Source organism: Salvelinus namaycush, chromosome 3 (assembly GCF_016432855.1).
Source record: "Salvelinus namaycush isolate Seneca chromosome 3, SaNama_1.0, whole genome shotgun sequence".
NCBI classification, from domain to species: domain Eukaryota; kingdom Metazoa; phylum Chordata; class Actinopteri; order Salmoniformes; family Salmonidae; genus Salvelinus; species Salvelinus namaycush.
This window is the reverse complement of record NC_052309.1, coordinates 21,552,057-21,573,633: the sequence shown is the minus strand read 5'-3', so window position 1 is coordinate 21,573,633 and position 21,577 is coordinate 21,552,057. Positions and strand designations below refer to the sequence as shown.

The 21,577-nt window shown below is 44.4% G+C and overlaps 1 pseudogene; it reads right to left on the bottom strand.

Moving 5' to 3' along the window:
- Positions 1–8,564: 8,564 nt before the first annotated feature.
- On the bottom strand, positions 8,565–20,768 carry LOC120043597 (annotated as a pseudogene).
- Positions 20,769–21,577: the final 809 nt, after the last annotated feature.

The following is a 21,577-nucleotide window of genomic DNA, read 5'->3' as shown; positions in this document are numbered from 1 at the left end:
TGGTCAGATGAAACATAGTGGGCCAAGAATTCCTACGGATTCTAGTTGTTAACTTTGAGGGGAATTCCGACCTGAATTAAGAACACGCTAATGGAACGTAATTCCCTTTTATGCACTTTTCTCTCTACATGTATTCAGACCTTGAACTTAAGCATGAGAATAGCATGCTATTCACCCGCTATTAGTTTGGGGTGGAGATCAAAGAAATGAAGGTGTGGTGGAGGGGTGTCTACAGATAAACAGTATTCTGACCGTGACTTCATTCCCTAAAGATTCCACCACCGTTACATGCGATGAAACAATGAATAAAGTCAAGCAACCTGTCGGTTCCATAGAAATAACACCATTCTCCATGTACTGTTATTTACAAACTGATAAGAGCTAGGTAAATGAGTAAGACGTTGTTATCAGGGGATTGCAAATCTATTTTACCTTTATGATTGCTGGAGACATATGTGAAACCAGTCATATGACAGCAAACTAAAGCATATCAACCTATTGTATCACTTTTCATTGTATTTTTAAAAAACAATTTTGTCGTGTTAAATATTAGCCACTATCAGTAACCAGCATCAGTTATACCCACATACATTTATAACTGTCACTTTAGTGTTAATTTCCTTACATTTAGCATAATTCCATTACATAGTTTACCTTTCTTTCTTCTGTCACGTTCATGTGGTTTCATAAAGGCTTCATAAATACTTTCCTAATGCTAAATAATATCCAAAATCAGTTTTTTTTTTACTAATTGGTGCTGAGAAGGAGTTGAATATGAGTGTATTTAAGTCAAATCAAATCCAAAGTTATTTGTCACATGAGCCGAATACAACAGGAGTAGACCTTACAGTGAAATGCTTACTTACAAGCCCTTAACCAACAATGCAGTTAAGAAAAAGTGTTACGTAAAAAATAGATAAGTAAAAAATTTAATAAAAATAACAAATAATGAAAGAGCAGCAGTAAAATAACAGTAGCGAGGCTGTATACAGGGGTACCGATACAGAGTCAATGTGCGGGGGCACAGGTTAGTCAAGGTAATTTAGGTAATATGTACAGTTGAAGTCGGAAGTTTACACACACTTAGGTTGGAGTCATTAAAGCTTGTTTTTCGACCACTCCACAAATTTCTTGTTAACAAACTATAGTTTTGGCAAGCCGGTTAGGATATCTTCTTTGTGCATGACACAAGTAATTTTTCCAACAATTGTTTACAGACAGATTATTTCACTTATAATTCACTGTATCACAATTCCAGTGGGTCAGATGTTTACATGCACAAAGTTGACTGTGCCTTTAAACAGCTTGGAAAATTCTTGAAAATTATGTCATGGCTCTAGAAGCTTCTGATAGGCTAATTGACGTCATTTGAGTCAATTGGAGGTGTACCTGTGGATGTATTTCAATGCCTACCTTCAAACTCAGTGCCTCTTTGCTTGACATCATGGGAAAATCAAAAGAAATCAGCCAAGACCTAAACATTTTTTTGTAGACCTCCACAAGTCTAGTTCATCCTTGGGAGCAATTTCCAAACACCTGAAGGTACCACGTTCACCTGTACAAACAATAGTACACAAGTATAAACACCATGGGACCATTGTAACGATCGTCGTAATCCTCCTCCTCGGACGAGGAGGAGAGGCGAGAAGGATCAGACCAATATGCAGAGTGGTTAGTGTCCATGATATTTAATGAAGACAGACTGAACACTTAACATACAAAAACAACAAACGTGACAAACCGCAAACAGTCCCGTGTGGTGCTCACACAGACACGCGATACAATCACCCACAAACAAACAGTGTGAACAGCCAACCTATATATGATTCTCAATCAGAGGAAAAGTCAAACACCTGTCTCTGATTGAGAACCATATAAGGCTAATTACCAACCACCTAAACATAGAAACACAAAACATAGAATGCCCACCCCAACTCACGCCCTGACCAACTAAACACATACAAAAATAACATAAAACAGGTCAGGAACGTGACAGAACCCCCCCCTCAAGGTGCGAACTCCGGACGCACCACCAAAAGTCTAGGGGAGGGTCTGGGTGGGCATCTGTCCACGGTGGTGGCTCAGGCTCTGGGCGTGGTTCCCATCCCACCATAATAAATCCCCGCTTCTTTATCCCCCTCACAATGACCACCCTCCAAATACCCCCACCTAAATTAAGGGGCATCACCAGGATAAGGAGCAGCACCGGAATGAGGGGCAACACCGGAATGAGGGGCAACACCAGAATGAGGGGCAACACCAGAATGAGGGGCAACACCAGAATGAGGGACAACACCAGACTGAGGGACGGCAGCTCCGGACTGAGGGACGGATCCTGGCTGGCTGGCTCTGGCGCATCCTGGCTGGCTGGCTCTGGCGGATCCTGTCTAGCTGGCTCTGGCGGATCCTGTCTGGCTGGCTCTGGCGGATCCTGTCTGGCTGGCTCTGGCGGATCCTGGCTGGATGACGGCTCTGGCTGGTCATGGCTGGATGACGGCTCTGGCTGGTCATGGCTGGATGACGGCTCTGGCTGGTCATGGCTGGATGACGGCTCTGGCTGGTCATGGCTGGATGACGGCTCTGGCTGGTCATGGCTGGATGACGGCTCTGGCTGGTCATGGCTGGATGACGGCTCTGGCTGGTCATGGCTGGATGACGGCGCTGGCTGGTCATGGCTGGATGACGGCTCTGGCTGGTCATGGCTCGCTGACGGCTCTGGCTGGTCATGGCTCGCTGACGGCTCTGGCTGGTCATGGCTCGCTGACGGCTCTGGCTGGTCATGGCTCGCTGACGGCTCTGGCTGATCCTGTCTGGCGGAAGGCTCTGGCTGATCCTGTCTGGCGGAAGGCTCTGGCTGATCCTGTCTGGCGGAAGGCTCTGGCTGATCCTGTCTGGCGGAAAGCTCTGGCTGATCCTGTCTGGCGGAAGGCTCTGGCTGATCCTGTCTGGCGGAAGGCTATGGCTGCTCCTGTCTGGCGGAAGGCTCTAGCGGCTCCTGTCTGGCGGAAGGCTCTAGCGGCTCCTGGCTGGCTGGCTCTGGCGGATCCTGGCTGGCTGGCTCTGGCGGATCCTGACTGGCTGGCTCAGGCAGCTCCTGGCTGGCTGGCTCAGGCAGCTCCTGGCTGGCTGGCTCAGGCAGCTCCTGGCTGGCTGGCTCAGGCAGCTCCTGGCTGGCTGGCTCTGGCAGCTCCTGGCTGGACGGCTCTGGCAGCTCCTGGCTGGACGGCTCTGGCAGCTCCTGGCTGGACGGCTCTGGCAGCTCCTGGCTGGACGGCTCTGGCAGCTCCTGGCTGGACGGCTCTGGCTGGTCCTGGCTGGACGGCTCTGGCTGGTCCTGGCTGGACGGCTCTGGCTGGTCCTGGCTGGACGGCTCTGGCTGGTCCTGGCTGGACGGCTCATAACAGACGGACAGCTCTGACGGTGCTGTGCAGGCAGACAGTTCATACAGCGCTGGGCAGGCAGACAGCTCAGACACTGGCTGCGCTGGAGAGAAGGAAGGCTCTGACAGCGCTGGACAGGTGGGAGCAGCTGGAGAGAGAACCCGGAGAGACAGCCTGGTGCGGGGGGCTGCCACCGGTGGACTGGTACGTGGAGGTGGCACCGGGTATACCGGACCGTGAAGGAGGACGCGCGCTCTTGAGCACCGAGCCTGCCCAACCTTACCAGGTTGAATGGTCCCCGTAGCCCTGCCAGTGCGGCGAGGTGGAATAGCCCGCACTGGGCTATGCTGGCGAACCGGGGACACCATTCGTAAGGCTGGTGCCATGTATGCCGGCCCGAGGAGACGCACTGGAGGCCAGATGCGTTGGGCCGGCTTCATGACATCCGGCTCGATGCCCAACTTAGCCCTACCAGTGCGGCGAGGTGGAATAGCCCGCACTGGGCTAAGCACGCGTACTGGGGACACCGTGCGCTTTACCGCATAACACGGTGTCTGACCAGTACGACGCCCTCTCACTCCACAGTAAGCACGGGGAGTTGGCTCAGGTATCCTACCCGGCTTTGCCACTCTCCTCGTGTGCCCCCCCCCAATAAATTTTTGGGTCTGACTCTCGGGCTCCCAACCGCGTCGCCGCGCTGCCTCCTCATACCAGCGCCTCTCTGCCTTCGCTGCCTCCAGCTCCGCCTTGGGACGGCGATATTCCCCTGGCTGAGCCCAGGGTCCTTTGCCGTCCAGGATCTCCTCCCAAGTCCAGGAGTCGGACGAGGAGGAGAGGCGAGAAGGATCAGACCAATATGCAGAGTGGTTAGTGTCCATGATATTTAATGAAGACACAACAAACGTGACACAACAAAAACAACAAACGTGACAAACCGCAAACAGTCCCGTGTGGTGCTCACACAGACACGCGATACAATCACCCACAAACAAACAGTGTGAACAGCCAACCTATATATGATTCTCAATCAGAGGAAAAGTCAAACACCTGTCTCTGATTGAGAACCATATAAGGCTAATTACCAACCACCTAAACATAGAAACACAAAACATAGAATGCCCACCCTAACTCACGCCCTGACCAACTAAACACATACAAAAATAACATAAAACAGGTCAGGAACGTGACAACCATGCAGCCGTTCTTTTTTTCCTGAGTTTATATCCACAGTAAAACGAGTCCTATATCGACATAGCCACTGCTCCAAAACCGCCATAAAAAAGCCAGACTGCGGTTTGCAACTGCACATGGGGACAAAGATTGGACAAAGATTGGGGGGACAAAGATTGTACTTTTTGGAGAAATGTCCTCTGGTCTGATGAAACAAAACCTGCTCCACTACAGCCCCGTTGATGACAATGGGGGCATGCTCGGTCCTGTAGTCCACAATCATCTCCTTTGTCTTTATCACATTGAGGGAGAGGTTGTTTTCCTGGCACCACACGGCCAGGTCTCTGACTGTCTCATCGTTGTCGATGATCAGGCCTACCACTGTTGTGTCGTCGGCAAACTTAATGATGGTGTTGGAGTCGTGCCTGGCCATGCAGTCATGAGTGAACAGGGAGTACAGGAGGGGACTGAGCACTCACCCCTGAGGGGCCCCCGTGTTGAGGATCAGCGTGGCAGATGTGTTGTTAACTACCCTTACCACCTGGAGGAAGTCCAGGATCCAGTTACAGAGGGAGGTGTTTAGTCCCAGGGTCCTTAACTTAGTGATGAGCTTTGATGGCACTTTGTGGTGAATGCTGAGCTGTAGTCAATGAATAGCATTCTCACGTAGGTGTTCCTTTTGTCCAGATGGGAAAGGGCAGTGTGTGGGATGCAATAGAGATTGCATCATCTGTGGATCTGTTGGGGCGGTATGCAAATTGGAGTGGGTATAGGGTTTCTGGGATAAGGGTTTTGATGTGAGCCATGATCAGCCTTTCGAAGCACTTCATATAATTATGGTCAGATTTGACAAATGGAGGGCGAGGGAGAGCTTTCTACACGTCTTTGTGTGTGGAGTAAAGGTGGTCTAGAGTTTTTTTTCATCTTGTTGCACATTTAACATTTAGGTAAAACGGAGTTAAGTTTCCCTGCATTCAAGTCCCTGGCCACTAGGAGCGTCACCTCAGGATGAGCGTTTTCCTGTTTTCTTATGGCCTTATACAGCTCATTGAGTGCGGTTTTAGTGCCAACATCGGTCTGTGGTGGTAAATAGACAGCCACGAAAAATATAGATAAACTCTCTTGGTAAATAGTGTGGTCTACAGCTTATCATGAGATACTCTACCTCAGGCGAGCAAAACCTCGAGACTTCCTAAATATTAGATTTCGTGCACCAGCTGTTGTTTACAAATATACACAGACAGCCACCCCCAAGTCTTACCGGAGGCGGCTGTTCTATCTTGCCGATGCAGCGTAAACCCCGCCAGCTGCATGTTATTCATGTCGTCGTTCAGCTACGACTCGGTGAAACATAAGATATTACAGTTTTTAATGTCCTGTTGGTAGGATATTCATGATCGTAGCTCGTCTATTTTGTTATCCTATGTTTGTACGTTGGCTAATAGGACTGATTGTAGAGGCAGATTTCCCACTCGCCATTGGATCCTTACAAGGCACCCCAACCTCCGTCCCCGATATCTCCGTCGCTTTCTCCTGCCAATGACGGGATGTGAACCTTGTCAGGTGTCTGAAGTAAATCCTTTGCGTCCGACTTGTTAAAGAAAACATCTTTGTCCAGTACAAGGTGAGTAATCGCTGTCCTGATATCTAGAAGCTCTTTTCTGGCATAAGAGACGGTGGCAGAAACATTATGTACAAAATAAGTTACAAATTATACAAAAAAACACACACAATAATTGGTTAGGAGACCGTAAAACAGTAGCCATCTCCTCCGGTGCCATTCTGCTATTCTGCTATTTAGGATTACATAGCTTTCTTTCACTGATCCCTAATATTCTGAACCGTTGACTCTATATATTCCAGAGTATGTCAAAATTCTAATTAAAGGTACACCAAATTGAAGGTGCACCAAATTTAAAGGGACGGCTTTAGATGAATGTACTGAAAATCCTATTGAATGAAAACTCCACTAAAAAACACCTTTCCTACGCACGCCTTTCATACATGCCTTTCCTACACACTTCCCAGTAGTTTGTATTCAGACTTACCTTATGTATGTGTGTAACGGGCTTTGCAGGCGGGATTCCCTTTCGTGAGCTGAATAAATTAAATGAAACTGCTGAAAACCCTCCCACTTGCTAGTCAACAGACTTTCTGGTAGTGTGCATTCAATAGGGTTTTCAGTACATTTATCATAAATCATCGCTTTAAATACGGTGTACCTTAAATTAGAATTGTTACAGGTTCTGAATGTAGGGATCAATGAAAGAAAGCCATCTAAATATATGCATATTTGTCTCTGTTTTAGCACCATTTTAAAATGCTCTGATCTTGTAGATTATTTAAACAAATTTTAGGGTTAGGAAAGTATGCATGAATCATAGAAAATAGGGTTGGAGAGCCTTTACGCACAACATACAGTGGTTTGATTCATCCTGAAAGTTGCCATATTCATTTCAATGTATGAAATATTGTTAGGTGGGAAAAGTGTTCAATAGGGGTTGAACAATAGTCCTATAAATCTACCCTAATCCTCACTAATCATTGAACTGTATGACAGCGGTACAGTCATCGTGAACCATGCGCCTGGCTCCAGGTTTAAACTGCTACGTGTGGTCTGAGTTCCATACTGATTCAAATAGGCTACATGTCCCAAATTACTGCACAATGTTAGCTTAATATGATCCACTATTGCTAGCGACCCCAATTAGCAATTTACATGGACATGACAGAGGAAACTAAGGTAAACGGAATGGAATGATGCAAAATGTAGGCTACAAATTTAAGGAAATAACACTAATTTGACAGTTATAAATGTATGTGGGTATTACTGAAGGTGGCTCCTATGTTGGCTGTTTTATATATCAACTCATACACCCTGTACCATAGAATTGGTACATCAAAAATCTCTTCCCAATTATGTTGCAATTTGTATGGCACAGTTGTTAACATCCTGGTCCTCAAATGAAACTGGTATACTTTCCTATTTATGCTATTTTTATTCCTCCGTCAGTTTTGATCCTTTATATTGGGCAGACAGACCAGCTCCCTACCTCCTCCCGCTGCCACCCGCCTCCTCCATTTTTGGGGCAATGCTGTAATCAATTGGTTGTACTCTTGGATTGAGCAGAGCTTCCCGTACAATTCTGATAACTCCATGAAGGACATAACTGTACCATTACAATTTACAATATCATTTAAGAACAAAATACCCTTTTCAAACATCTTTCCCATAAATACAGGTATTTTATCAACCAGCACATTTAAGTTCAGCCATAATATGTGTTGTAATATTTGTTCTATCTTTTCAGGGGGATGAAATTGAAATTGTAGCCAGCTCTGCAATGCTTGTTTGAAAAAGACAGATACTTTGAAAAAAGTATCATTTTCAATTAATCGAAAATGAGACATGGCAATCTGCACAAAGAAAAAAAAAAAATCTGCACATTGAAACAATGTATGAGCTTTTCTTATTAATCTACTTGAGAACCATTTAGGGTTCAAATATAACTTTTGAATGAGTGAAGCTTTTAGAGAGAGGTTTAGTGCTTTTATATTTAACAATCTCAACCCACCCAATTCATATTCATTATAGGCTCGTTTTATTTTGTCTGGTTTAGCGTCCCAGATAAAGCAAAATATTTTTTGCTCATATGATTTGAAAATGAATCATCATAATGGCTAATATTTAACATGACAAAAATTGTTAAATAAAACGGAGAAAAGCCCAGGTCTCCAAATTTCATCCCTATAAATAATGAGGCATACAATACAATTCTGAATAACGGAACAGCTATTTATTTATAGCTTTCTTCACTATGGAAAAGGAACACACCTCCGCCATATCTTCATTTCTTTGATCTCCACCCCAAAGGAATAGCGGGTGAATAGCATGCTATTCTCATGCTTAAGTTCAAGGTCAGAATACGCAGAGACAAATGTGCAAAAAAAGGGAAATACGTTCCATTTATGCAAGCTTAACTTGGGTCGTAATTCCCCCCTTTGTGTTTAGTTCTATAAAGAGGATTTGTGGTTGGACTGGAACCACTGGATTTTGAAAGGTGAGAGGTCATCTCTCCATGGCTCAGCTTACACAGTACCTTCCCAACAACTAGGCCAAACTTGAAACCATGACCTGGGGAAATAAAGATTTCGGTGACCTTACAGTATGTCAGTCCAAAATGTGCATACAATAGTGACTAAAGAAACATCTGTGTAAAATTAAGAGTATGTAATTTACAAACAAAAGGGTCTACAGAATGAGCACATTATGGAGGATGTGGGAGACCTTGATTTGCTTAATAACTATAATCAGGTAATAGTCTTTTTCATAACTTCACCTCAATCAATTTTTCACTTTTTTCTGTCTCTCACTTTTCTCTAAGTATAGCTGTCCAAGCAGATGAGAGGACAGAGGCGTTTGGAAGGTGAGGGGATGAGAGGACCACTCAAAAAGTCATTGTGCTGTCTGCCCAAAAGACATTAATATTATTGAGGTGAGAGGAGGTCAACTGCAGACCTAAGGGAACAGGTCCCGGCTGTGACAAGCATAAAGTGTCACAAAGAGATAGGGAGGGAGGGATAGAGGGTACAACGAGAGAATGAGAGAGCACACAAAATAGTGCTAGGAGAATCTCTTTTGTCTGATCCTGACGGATTCATTACTATTCAGCCCTGCTATCAGTGATGTTAGATTTACAGTGTATTCGGAAAGTATTCAGACCACTTCACCTTTTCCACATTTTGTTACGTTACAGCCTTATTCTAAAATGTATTAAATAAAACATTTTCCTCGTCAATCAACACACAATAACTCATAATGACAAAGTGAAAACAGGTTTTAATATTTTTGTGCAAATTTATAAAAAATAAAAAACAGAAATATCTTATTTACATAAGTATTCAGATCCTTTGCTATGAGACTCGGAATTGAGCTCAGGTGCATCCTGTTTCCATTGATCTTCCTTGAGATGTTTTTAGAATTTGATTGGAGTCCACCTGTGGTAAATTCAATTGATTGGACATGATTTGGAAAGGAACACACCTGTCTATATAAGGTCCCAAAGTTGACAGTGCATCTCAGCTCAAAAACCAAGCCATGAGGTCGAAGGAATTGTCCGTAGAGCTCCGAGACAGGATTGTGTCGAGGCACAGATCTGGGGAAGGGTACCAAAAATGTTTTGCAGCATTGATGGTCCCCAAGAACACAGTGTCCTCCATCATTCTTAAATGGAAGAAGTTTGGAACCCCCAAGACTCTTGCTAGAGTTACCCGCCCGGCCAAACTGAGCAATTGGGGGAGAAGGACCTTGGTCAGGGATGTGACCAAGGACTCAATGGTCACTCTGACAGAGCTCCAGAGTTGCTCTGTGGTGATGGGAGAACCTTCAAGAAAGACAACCATCTCTGCAGCACTCCACCAATCAGGTCTTTATGACAGAGTGACCAGACGGAAGCCTCTCCTCAGTAAAAGACACATGACAGCTCACTTGGAGTTTTCCAGAAGGCACCTAAAGGACTCTCAGACCATGAGAAACAATATGCTCTGGTCTGATGAAATCAAGATTGAACTCTTTGGCCTGAATGCCAAACTTCGCGTCTGGAAGAAACCATGCTACGGTGAAGCATGGTGGTGGCAGCATCATGCTGTTGGGATATTTTTATACTGGGAGACTAGACAGGATCGAGGGAAAGAAGAACGGAGCAAAGTACAGAGAAATCCTTAATGAAAACCTGCTCCAGAGAGCTTAGGACCTTGGGGCAAAGGTTCACCTTCCAACAGGAAACAGCCAAGACAACGCAAGAGTGGCTTCGGGACAAGTCTCTGAATGTCATTGAGTGGCCCACCCAGAGCCCGGACTTGATCCCGATTGAACATCTATGGAGAGACCTGAATATAGCTCTGCAGCGACAATCCCCATCCAATCTGACAGAGCTTGAGAGGATATGCAGAGAACAATGGGAGAAACCCCCAAATACTGTATATCTTTTAGATGAATACAGGGTCGTTCCACCACAAAAAGCACAAGAAAGGTATTTGAAACTAACTAACATTGTGCTAACACTAGTTAGCATTGGCTCGCGAAACTACCTCTAACTTCCTTCATTCTAGACACAGAGACATAAAAATGGTATCCATTTGTCTGGGGAAGTAGATAAATGGCCTCGTTGCCAAAATCCCAAAGTATCCCTTTAATTTCTCCAAGATAAAATTACATTCAACAAAATAATGTTTCAGGAAAGCCATTATTACCTGTTTATAACTACAGAAACAATTTCAGAACAATCTGAGATGGTGGGTGTCAGGGAAATAATAACTGGTTAAGTGCAGTAGGAGAGTATTATCCTGGCAACATGGTAAACAACATGTGGGTAGTATAAGAAAATCAAACTAATTAACAGTTATAAATGGTGACCCTGTCCGTTGCTCTGAATGCCTTACTACTAGAATGCTTGTAATAAATCATGAACCACCATAATATGAGGGGGCTGAAAGAACAATAGAGCATGCTCAGTCTAGCAGACAGCAAAGTCTTTCTCCAGTTGTGTTATCACATGTAAGACAATGCATCGCAAGATTAATAGCTTTGGCAACACGCCAGGACTGTGGCAGAGCATCGTGGAGTTCCTAACCCCCAAGTTGCACGGGTCAGAGCTATAAATTGATTAAAGGCCCAGTGCAGTCAAAAGCGTGATTTACCTGTGTTTTATATATATTTCCACACTATGATGTTGGAATAATACTGTGAAATTGTGAAAATGATGATAATGCCTTTTAGTGTAAGAGCTGTTTTGAAAAGACCACCTTAAATTTCAGCCTGTTTTGGTGAGATGGAGTTTTGGCCTGCCTAGTGATATCAACAGGGTATACATTAGATAACAGACCAATAAGAAAGATAGTTCTATACCTCTCTGCCAATAACAGAGTTAATAGTTTTCAGTTTTCCCCTACCCACTCAGACCACTCCCAGACAGTCCTAGCAAAATTCTTGCTTGAGAAATTGCTCTTTGCTAAGAAGCAATCTTTGTTTTTTCTTGACCATTTTAATTGAAAACAATCACGGTAAGGTACTTAATTGTTACCCAGAAATGATTTGATATTGAGATAAAAACGGTTGAATTGGACCTTTAAGAGCAGAAATTAATTACATGTTTAATCCAGAATTCATTAGTAGAAGCCGTTGAACAGATGGAAGAAATTCTGGGAAGTCCCTCCTGGTCTGAGTCAATGGGCTTTAAGTTTGGATTATTACACTTTGCCGTTATCCAAAGGGACGCACGCAGCCAGGCTACAAAACTGTCTTTCAGCAGGGTGGCCATTTGGCTGTAGGTTTTGATATAGTTTCTCAGTGCTGGAATGTGCAAATAGATATTGTAGAGGGATGCAAGAACACAGTACCATGACAACGAGAGGTGAATAGGGACTCCTGTAAACATACATAAGAATCCTGCTCTGATTACGATGTTGCCGTGGTGAGGGTGGCGATCTAGAACAAAGTGATGGTCTGGTGTAACCTGCAGGCAATCAGAGAGCATGCATACTCCTGTTAAAGTCTCCTTAGTACCTTACAGTACCTTGTGTACAGTGTATTTATCTTCATTTTATCTACAAGCGTAAATCAAGAAAATTATGAGTCAATAGCTCGGTTTCCATCCAATTGGCGACAGATTTTCACGTGAATATTATAAAATCTGCATAAAAACAATATCCCACCAGATTAAAATGCTGTGCCTGATGACATAGTGCACATGAAAATAACTTCTGCATTTAAATTCCCATGTACTGAAACCCCCCCCCCCAAGTTAAATGGGTTTCCATCGCATTCTCAAATGTTTGGTTATATAGTGAATGTACCCACTCTGGTCTTGGCACATGTGCTCTAACCAACAGCTTGCACAATATTTATTGTAAAGGAACATTAAGGTCATACCCATGCACTTTCACTGACTACACTGTGAAGTTCATCATCATTTATTTAATCTGTTGCCTAATAAACTGCATGCTTTCCTGAGTCGTAGTGGGAGGACCACACACCACATCGTTACGTGACTGGTGATGGTTATTATATCGATGGTTATTATATTGATGGTTAATATATCGAAGGTTATTAAATTGATGGTTAATATATTGATGGTTATTATATTGATGGTTAATATATTGATGGTTATTATATTGATGGTTATTATATTGATGGTTAATATATTGATGGTTATTATATTGATGGTTATTATATTGATGGTTAATATATTGATGGTTATTATATTGATGGGTAATATATTGATGGTTATTATAGCAATGGTTATTATATTGATGGTTAATATATTAATGGTTATTATATTGATGGTGTCACGCCCTGACCATAGAGAGCCCTTGTTTCTCTATGGTGTAGTAGGTCAGAGCGTGACTAGGGGGTATTCTAGTTTATAATTTCTATGTTGTGTTCTAGTTTATATTTTCTATGTTTTGGTGTTTTGTATGATTCCCAATTAGAGGTAGCTGGTATCGTTGTCTCTAATTGGGGATCATATTTAAGTAGCTATTTTTCCCACCTGTGTTTGTGGGATATTGTTTGTGTTTGTGCATGTGCACCACGTAGTCACATTTAGTTGTTCGTTTATTGATATTTTTGTTTTGTTTAAGTTTCTCTTTGAATTAAATATGTGGAACTCAACATCCGCTGCGCCTTGGTCCCGTTCTTACGACAGCCGTGACAGATGGTTAATATGTTGATGGTTATTATAGCGATGGTTATTATATTGATGGTTAATATATTGATGGTTATTATAGCGATATTTGCGCATACAGCCTTTCCCACCGCCATTTCTCGCATAATACATTTTACCGACACAAAAAGATCCAACCTTGTCAAGCATGTTTTGTCAACTTTTGGAAAGTTTACTGTCAAATTAGTTGTTTCCATCAGGCCTGTCCTGACATTTTTTATCAGACATGTACTGTACTCCAGATGTGGTGCCACAGGTTCAGAAGTGGTGTGGAAAAATGTGTGTCTTTCTGAGGCCTGGAGCTTTTCCTGATCATATGACCGGGTCAAGTAAAAGTCTTGGCCCTATTCATAGGCTATGACAGGGTCTAACATTAGCTAATCTACTGGCCAGCACAGAATTTATACTGGCCTGGACATGGTGTAGTTTTTAAATGCATTGGGGTCATGCAGGACCTATAACCCTCAAATTCAACTCTGAACCTTGACTCCAATATTAAGCGAAGGTGTTCCTAATGATTGGTGTACTCAGTTTTAATAGGCTATATTTGGTTATTATGATATCTATTAAAAAGCTGTTTAATATACACTGAACAAAAATATAAATGTAACATTCAACATTTTCAAAGATTTTACTGAGTTACAGTCAGTTGAAATAATTTAATTAGGCCCTAGTCTATGGATTTCACATGACTGGGAATACAGATATACCTTTAAAAAAGTAGGGGTGTGGATCAGAAAACCAGTCAGTATCTGCTGTGACCACCATTTGCCTCATGCAGCGCGACACATCTCCTTCGCATAGAGTTGATCAGGCTGTTGACTGTGGCTTGTGGAATGTTGTCCCACTCCTCTTCAATGGCTGTGCGAAGTTAGCGGATATTGGAGGGACCTGGAACACGCTGTTGTACACATCGATCCAGAGCATCCAAACATGCTCAATGGGTGACATGTCAGATGAGTATGCAGGCCATGGAAGAACTAGGACATTTTCATCTTCCAGGAATTGTGTACAGATCCTTGCGTCAAATGAGGTAATGGCAGCGGATGAATGGCACGACAATGGGCCTCAGGATCTCGGGACGGTATCTCTGTGCATTCAAATTGCCATCGATAAAATGCAATTGTGTTTGTTGTCCGTACCTTATGCCTGCCCGTACTGCAACCCCACCACCCCCATGGGGCACTTTGTTCTCAACGTTGACATGAGCAAACCGCTCGCCCACACGTCTACCATCTGCCTGGCACAGTTGAAACCGCGATTCACCCGTGAAGAGCGCACATCTCCAACGTGCCAGGGGCCATCGAAGGTGAGCATTTGCCTACTGAAGTCGGTTACGATGCCAAACAGCAGTGAGGTCAAGACCCTGGTGAGGACGATGAGCATGCAGATGAGCTTCCCTGAGATGGTTTTTGAAGGTTTGGTTCGGTTGTGCAAACCCACAGTTTCATCAGCTGTCTGAGTGGCTGGTCTCAGACTGTCCCGCAGGTGAAGAAACCGGATGTGGAGGTCCTGGGCTGGCGTGGTTACACCTGGTCTGCGGTTATGAGGCCGGTTGGACGTACTGCCAACATCTAAAAAATGACGGTGGAGGCACCTTATGGTAGAGAAATGAACATTCAATTATCTGGCAACAGCTCTGGTTGACATTCTTGCAGTCAGCATGCCAATTGTACGCTCCCTCAAAATTAACATCTGAGGCATTGTGTTGTGTGACAAAACACATGCACATTTTAGAGTAGCCTTATATTTTCCCCAGCACAAGCCATGTGTCTGCTCAATTAGTAGGATTCTACGTTTTCACATGCAAAAGTGATTGCTTTTGATAAAAATGCTTTACATATATGGAAATGTTATGGAAAATAGATTTTGAATGTTTCTGGATGGTGCACCATGCTGCCTTGTGGTGCACCATCCAGAATGACCGAGCGGCGCAGATTACTGTTAGATTTTACCCTTTCACCATAGACCGGTGACCGGCGGCTCAGCATTATCCAATCAGCCCTCTGTCCTGGCTACAGCAGACTAGGCTAGCCAAGACAAATGCTAAAGTGCATTTTATTTACTATCAACAGAAGCCAGCATATTGCTAGTATGTTCAATATTTAAGGTTCACTTTTGTAAATAAATAAGCTCAGTGAGTAGATTGATGGGTGCTTCTTTTTTCTCAGGACAGCTGGCGTGTGCTGTGTGAATGTACATGTAGCTATCCACTTCTGTACTGCTCGAGATTTTGTGACTTACAGGAACAAATCAAATCAAATTTTATTTGTCACATACACATGGTTAGCAGATGTTAATGCGAGGGTAGCGAAATGCTTGTGCTTCTAGTTTCGACAATGCAGTAATAACCAACGAGTAATCTAACCTAACAATTTCACAACCGCTACCTTATACACACAAGTGTAAAGGGATGAAGAATATGTACATAAAGATATATGAATGAGTGATGGTACAGAACGGCATAGGCAAGATGCGGTAGATGGTATCGAGTACAGTATATACATATGAGATGAGTAATGTAGGGTATGTAAACATTATATTAAGTGGCATTGTTTAAAGTGGCTAGTGATACATGTATTACATAAAGATGGCAAGATGCAGTAGGTGGTATAGAGTACAGTATATACATATGAGATGAGTAATGTAGGGTATGTAAACATTATATTAAGTGGCATTGTTTAAAGTGGCTAGTGATACATTTTTTACATGTATGGCAGCAGCCACTCAATTAGTTAGTGGTGGCTGTTTATCAGTCTGATGGCCTTGAGATAGAAGCTGTTTTTCAGTCTCTCGGTCCCTGTTTTGATGCACCTGTACTGACCTCGCCTTCTGGATGATAGCGGGGTGAACAGGCAGTGGCTCGGGTGGTTGTTGTCCTTGATGATCTTTATGGCCTTCCTGTGACATCGGGTGGTGTAGGTGTCCTGGAGGGCAGGTAGTTTGCCCCCGGTGATGCGTTGTGCAGACCTCACTACCCTCTGGAGAGCCTTACGGTTGTGGGCGGAGCAGTTGCCCTACCAGGCGGTGATACAGCCCGACAGGATGCTCTCGATTGGGCATCTGTATCAAGCATAGTGTTGCTTGATTAATGGCCAATCATATTGCTCAAATACAAATAGCATGACTTTTCTATGTGTAGTCTTCAATGGTTTTCAATGGTAGACTGCGACAGAGAAGGTAAGTATTATACTGGAAGTTACTGGGCTAATCGGTGCTTTTGCTTTGAAAGTGGTGTGAAGTGCTAGGAAAAATGCTGTCTCACCACATGTTTCTGGAAGCTCTGCTTTACTTGCAATTAAAGGTTGGATGGAAACCTGGTTATTGTTTAAGCCATAGCCGCGGGAAGTAGGGGTGCTGAGGGTGCTGCACCACCCTTTATTTTCTCACGAAAGTAGTGCGCTGGGCCTTTACTAGTCCTGTATTAGCGGACCGATAAAGCCGTCTGTAGCGTGGGCAACAAAAAGTATTCAGCCGCACTCCCCCCTCGACAAAAACGTATCAGCAACCCCACCCCAAACATCTTCCCGCGGCTATGGTTGAAGTACATTGTTAAACCAATACTGAAAATGTGTCCCTCAGTGTTCTCTCTTCAATGATGTTGTTTAGAGTCTCTCTGAGAGTTTGCCACATGCTCTCATCCTAATTATATGAATCCAAACTGGATTGTTGAATGCAACTTGTGTTGTTTTCCCTTGTCACGCTCAATTGAGTCACTCAACAGAACATTGTAATTATAATGTCATGAGTGCTGTTAGAATTACATATTCAATAGTTTTCGGCACTCTGAAAATAGCCAATACTAATGATATTGATGATTTAGTCAGACAGCAAAATCTCTACTTAGATTAGTGAGGATTAATCCATCTAGTGAATTGGTTAGTTCATTTGAGCTCTGGTTAACTTTAGTACATGGACATCAGTAGTCTGACTGTGTACAGGCAGCTCTCCACCAGGGCTGGTTCTGGCTCCAGTCCAGAGAGGTAGAGGGACACAAACTGGGACAGGAGGAGGATGTCCGTCCTGTCCGTCTGTCTGACCCTCTCCTTATGTTCCATCTCACTGCCCCATGTGATAGCAGTTCTGAGGAACACAAGGCCGATAGCACCATTTAATTAATAAACAGCATAAAGCAAATTTTAAATACTCGTGCATCCTTAGAGATTTTTCTCTGATGAAAATGTCTTGCTTTTAGAGGATAACAAGGGTCATTCACACTCTCTACAATACTGTGTTTAAATCGGAAAGACTATACCCTCAAAGCCCTCAAATAGCGTCCTCTGTGTATTCTCTCCTCACAATAGGGATCTGATTACAGTGTGAAGGAGTGTTGCTGTCAAGCTATCCCCTCCATAGGACAGCAGTTATTTTGTCCAGGGAAATGGCACTAATAGTTGCTGCATTATTCAGTGTCAGTAAGTGACACTTTCTGTATCCAGGGCGTGTCACAGTGTTCCTCACCTTCATCAGGCCTGGGCACTCATTGGAGAGAAGGCCATAGAAGTGGAAATGCGCTCCCTCCGCTCCCATCTGGACGAAGCAGGGGAAGTGGCTGATGCCATATGTGCCCGGGGCAGACAGATTTAACAGACCTTCCTAAGAGGGAACACACCCTCCCTATAAGCTTCCTCTGGAGTTACTTGTGCTGTAGTTAACTGGTATTTCTATGGTTTTCTATAGCTTGTCTGGTAGTTTTTCTATAGCTTGTCTGGTAGTCTTTCTATAGCTTGCCTGCAGTCTTTCTATAGCTTGTCTGGTAGTCTTTCTATAGCTTGCCTGCAGTCTTTCTATAGCCTTGTATTCCATAGTTTACATTCATGTAGTCAACCTCTCTGTATTTTCAAGCCCTTGTGACTCTAATTGTCTCATGTTTTCCCTAGACAAAGGATTTGCTCTACCACAGTAAGACCTGGGAGATTTGATTATAAATCCTCTTAGTTACAGAAATATAGAAAGTATTTTCTATCATGGCCCTGCTGAGGGTATGGGAGAACAAGTAGAGTTATTTATTCTGCAGATGGACCGTCCATCTCCCCCAGAGCATGTTACTGCCCTGTGTCTGACTATGCAGTGTCTGTCAAAGACACGGACTGCTATAACTCACTGCGTATTGCCTCAGGAGGGTGTTTAATAAAAAATAAGTTAAAGTACAGAATCATGCTCTTCTTACCTGGCAGAAATCCTTGAGTTGTGTGGTACACACACCGTGGAATGTTTGTGTATGCGAATGTGCGTGTGTATGTGCGCGTACATGTGCATGCACGTGTGTCTAAAATGTGTGTGACTGTACCTGTAGTGGTTGTTGTAGTCTAGTATGGGCCACCAGTGTGTTGGCCCAGGGCCCAGCTGTAGTGGTAGTTGTAGTCTAGTATGGGCCACCAGTGTGTTGTCCCAGGGCCCAGCTGTAGTGGTAGTTGTAGTCTAGCATGGGCCACCAGTGTGTTGGCCCAGGGCCCAGCTGTAGTGGTAGTTGTAGTCCAGTATGGGCCACCAGTGTGTTGGCCCAGGGCCCAGCTGTAGTGGTAGTTGTAGTCTAGTATGGGCCACCAGTGTGTTGGCCCAGGGCCCAGCTGTAGTGGTAGTTGTAGTCTAGCATGGGCCACCAGTGTGTTGTCCCAGGGCCCAGCTGTAGTGGTAGTTGTAGTCCAGTATGGAACACCAATGTGTTGGCCCAATGCCCAGCTGTAGTGGTAGTTGTAGTCTAGCATGGGCCACCAGTGTGTTGGCCCAGGGCCCAGCTGTAGTGGTTGTTGTAGTCCAGTATGGGCCACCAGTGGGTTGGCCCAGGGCCCAGCTGTAGTGGTAGTTGTAGTCCAGTATGGAACACCAATGTGTTGGCCCAATGCCCAGCTGTTGTGGTAGTTGTAGTCCAGTATGGGCCACCAGTGTGTTGGCCCAGCTGTAGTGGTAGTTGTAGTCCAGTATGGAACACCAGTGTGTTGGCCCAGGGCCCAGCTGTAATCACCAGGCTCTCTGGACCGTAGACCCCACTTGCTGTCGTCACGGTGTGTGAAGAGCCAGGCTGGACTTCTGTAACCTTATCACCATCCTTAACACTCCTCCCAGACTCTGGAACTGTCTCTGGGAATGCATGGGACAGATGCAGAGATATGGGGAAAATCCTCTTACTTCCCTTAGCAGTCCAATGGGCCTGTATCAAATTCATGGAGGAGCCTGACTAAGATTTGAACCTGAGTCCCTGTGACTGTTACAGATGTAGGATCTTAATTTGAGTTAGTTTGCTATAGCAGGAAAATAATCCTGTAGAAACAGGAAATGTAGATTATATTTTTGTGGGGTTGATACATTTTTCGTAAAGGAAAATTAAGTCTGAAATTTCAGTGGAAATTACACATTTCAGAAGCGTTTTTAAACCTCAAATATACTATGTTTTAAATGTCCCACATTGCAGGAAAGTTATCCTGCATCAGCGTGATCAAATTAAGATCCTACATCTGTAGTCCAATCCTCATCCATTACACCAAGAGGTCTGAACCTCTCTACAGGGTCATTAGGTGTAGAACGAAAGTTGCTTCAGGGGCCCTTCCTGTACCTTGCTGCTCTGAGGGCCTGGCCTGCATACAGGACACCAGCTGTGTGTCTATGAGGGCCCCCTCCCCAGCCAGCAGGTTGACCTGGGGGAGCCTCTGGCTGAACTCCACTGGTCCCAGGGTCTCTGTGGGAATCTGGTTCCTCTCTTTGACTGAACTCTCCAGGGTGCTTCTGAGCTGCTGGAAGTCCACGTCATCCTCAGAGCTCTTCACCAGGATACCAGTACACCTGGGAGTGGGATTGGAGGAAACAAATGAAGTCCTCAAGTGTGTAGATGTTTGTGTATCATCAAGAGAACATTTTTACTGTTACCTGAGGCAGTTATTAAAGCATCCTGCCTACAGTGCCTAGTAAAAATAATGACATGGCATAAATTCTCTTTGCGCTTTTGGCTCAGACAGAACTATTCATTTCCTATCAATACCACTATTACTGCACTGGCCAAATTCCTCAATCTCTTATTTCTGACAAGTTTGTGTTTTATGCAAGTTTGTTACATGTGCATACATTACAGTATATCATGCATCTCAGTGTACTGTTGTGCAGTTGGGCCACCCAGGATGGCTGGGTTGCAGGCCCTCTGAGAGGCTGCCTCTAATTGAGTGGTCTGGGTGATGGATGGTCTCCGGGGCGATGTATAACTGCTGTTTTCTCTAGTGCACCCGGTGCGGATGGCCCGCTGTGATGCATGTGCAGCGCCCCAGCCAGGAGACTGCTCCATTCATCAGCTTCCCTCTACTCTCCCTGACCCCCGCTCCACTAGGTGGGTGTAAATATGATCTGCACCCCCAGTGCGGCCCACCCGGCCCTGAGTGATGGGCACAGTGTCCGGGGGCTGACAGAGGGCACCCAGCCAGGCTGGCTCAGCTAGACTCAGCCAGGCCTCCGCCCCACAGCCCCCACAGGCAAAGCACTCATCCATCCTCCTCACTGAAGGATCCATTAAGCCGGTGAAATACAATCCAGGAAACTGGTATCGCTCACCAAGATTTACACAGCCCCCCCCCCCTCTATCTTTCATTGTCTCAATGGTTTTTAAAGGTCAAGGACATCCCTGCTTTAAGGCCCACGCCTCAGCCCTTATATCATCCTGTATATGCCTTAAACTGCATATACAGGATGATGCTGGGGTTCAAATGCAGGATGGAAGTCAGTTGACCCTCTATAGTCTATTAAATCAAACTGCATATGTCATTGTTTTTCTTGACGGTTTTGTAGCGTGTTATTTCACTGTTCTTTCCCCCTCAGACAATAATCTCTCCCACACTAACATAAAAATTCCTCAATCTCTTATTTCTGACTCTCTCCAGTATAATGTGTTTTTCCTTCTTCATAATTTCCTACATTAAGATGAAGTAGCAGCAGTATACCTGAACAGTGGGATATTAGCCCCGGCCTCAAGTTTTGCTCAGAGCTGATAGCACTCCTCCATCATGCGGGTGTATTCCTGTTCATAAGCCTTCCGGATGATCCTGGTCTGGCCAAGGGAACTCCCCCGGGAGTGGGGCAGGAGCATAGAATTAGGAATTAGAATACTAGAATGGACATGAACCTTCTTATGATGGGATAAAGGTCCACCATTTTGGTCAGGGAGTTGGTCAAACATGGTTTGCCAGTGCTGTAAGATATTGTGTAAGATAATGTGTAAAATAATGAATTTGAAGAATGTATCTGCACTGTATGTTTGTTAGCTAGCTAGCCAGCCAATTCTATATGTTTTTTTAAATTAACTGCAAATATGGCAACATTGCA